The 2133-nt window shown below is 47.8% G+C and overlaps 1 non-coding gene across 1 annotated transcript; it reads right to left on the bottom strand.

Moving 5' to 3' along the window:
- Positions 1–669: 669 nt before the first annotated feature.
- Positions 670–776, bottom strand: LOC120693563. Its single transcript, XR_005683026.1, has one exon. It is a non-coding gene; the product is annotated as a small nucleolar RNA R71 (small nucleolar RNA).
- Positions 777–2133: the final 1357 nt, after the last annotated feature.

The following is a 2133-nucleotide window of genomic DNA, read 5'->3' as shown; positions in this document are numbered from 1 at the left end:
CCAACAAGCATTTCTGGTGCCATTGTCGAGGAAGCAATTGGCTAAAGTTGTCGTATAATTGAGTGAAAAACCTTACTGTCTTATCACCGCTAATTTTAGCGGGCTTACCATTGCTCTCTCTCTCTCTCTCTCTCTCTCTCTCTCTCTCTCTCGTTTATTAGATTCAGTGCAGTGCATGACCGGTTTTGATCTTCCATCCAACTTCGATTCGAATCCTCAGAGAATTGGGCGAATTGTGAGACACCGCGTCGTCCCACCCCAGAAGAAACCCACTTGGAATCCTCGTTTGTCAGTCTCAGCACCACCCATGGCCAAGACTCTCAGGCAGTACTCGGCCCCGTCCAGCAGCCACATTCCTACTGGACTGAACAATGACCAAGGCAATGATGGCTTTGAGCTCAAGTCGGGACTGGTGAACATGGTTCAAGCGAGTCCATTCTGTGGAAAGGCATCGGAGGATGCCAACGCTCATCTTCAAAATTTCTTGGAAGTGAGCAGCACCATGAACCCCAGAGGTACCACGATGGATAACGTCCGTCTTCGACTGTTCCCATTCTCCTTTCTAGGCAAGGTGAAGATGTGGTTTATACCAACAAAGCAGACTTCACTACATGGGAAGCTTGCTCTAATGCATTCCTGATGAAGTATTTTCCGATGGGCAAAACCAATGCCCTCCGAGGTAAAATCTCCGGATTTCAACAGCTCCCGGATTAAGCCATTCCGGAAGCTTGGGAGAGATTCCAGGAGTACATTGCAGCATGCCCCCACCACGGCATGGAGGAATGGCTGATTATTCAGAGTTTCTTCAATGGCCTGAACATGCTAGCCCAGAACCACATCGATGCAGCATCAGGTGGTTCCTTCCTCTCGCTCAGCGTACCTAAAGCGAAAGCGCTGGTAGAGAAGATTTCTTCCAACAAGAGTTGGAAAGGTGATAGGTAGCAACAACCCCGCAAGGGAGTTCATCAGATCGACAGTATCGATATGCTTGCTGCCAAGATGGACCTTCTCATGAAGAGACTGGAGTCTCCACACCAGGAGGCTAACCAAGTTATGGATTCTCGCATGACATGCGAGATGTGTGGATAAACTGGACACATGGGCAACTCTTGCCCGGTCACTCAAGAGGAAGCTCATTTCGTTGGGGGCGAACAACTCCAACAACTCAGGCTTCCATCCTCAGTGGGGTTGGAATTCCAAACCCAACCTCCCCTTCAGCTAGTAGCAAGGTGTGAACTTTAATAACAATTTTCAGCCTTCTTTAAAGGACCTAGTTTATGGCCAAAAATAAATTAATGACAACATTAGTAAGAAATTTCTTGCTAATGATAAAATTTTGGAGTCTTTGGCCGGACAACTAGAGGGCATAAATTCTGTTATTAAAAACCAATTGAGCTTCAACAAAATAATAGAAACCCAAGTTGCTCAATTAGCCTCATCTTGTCCTAACAATAATTTGGGAAAACTTCCTGGGCAACCGGAAGTTCTCCCGAAAGAAAGTGTTAGTGCGGCAACTACGCGGATGGGTAAGTCCACGCAAGAACCACCATACCCTAAAGATGCAGGATCTTGGCGGAAAGCCACACCCGCCAGCAATACCTCTGCTGCAGACGAAGACCAGGAGGAGGTAGAAGAGTCCAACACAACTGCTGCCTAGGAGGAAACTGTGGAACCCTCTAGAACTTCACGGGAGTTTCATGACACTACTGCCTTACCGTTTCCGGAACGGTTAAGGAAGCCGGTAGCCGACGAGCAATTCGGCAAGTTCATCGAGGTAATACGGAAGTTGTATGTCAATATACCACGTCTTGACGCTATGCAAGTCCCAACCTATGCCAAGTACATCAAAGATATACTTGGTAACAAGAGAAGCCTGCCCACCACCGAGGTCGTGCAACTCACACAGGAGTGTAGCGCAGCTATACTCGATCCTCTCCTGGAGAAGAAGAAGGATCTAGGATGCCCCACAATCACATGTTCAATCTGGAGTTAGCATTTCTCACACGCTCTGTGTGATCTGGGAGCAAGCGTCAGCGTCATACCCAAGATAGTTTACGATAAACTAAACTATCATGAGCTTGCCCCTACTGCTATGTGCTTGCAGCTAGCAGACCAGACAGTCCGTTACCCCGC

Source organism: Panicum virgatum, chromosome 9N (genome assembly GCF_016808335.1).
Source record: "Panicum virgatum strain AP13 chromosome 9N, P.virgatum_v5, whole genome shotgun sequence".
NCBI lineage: Eukaryota > Viridiplantae > Streptophyta > Magnoliopsida > Poales > Poaceae > Panicum > Panicum virgatum.
The sequence above is the reverse complement of the archived record's forward strand: the minus strand, read 5'-3'. Positions and strand labels throughout refer to the sequence as shown.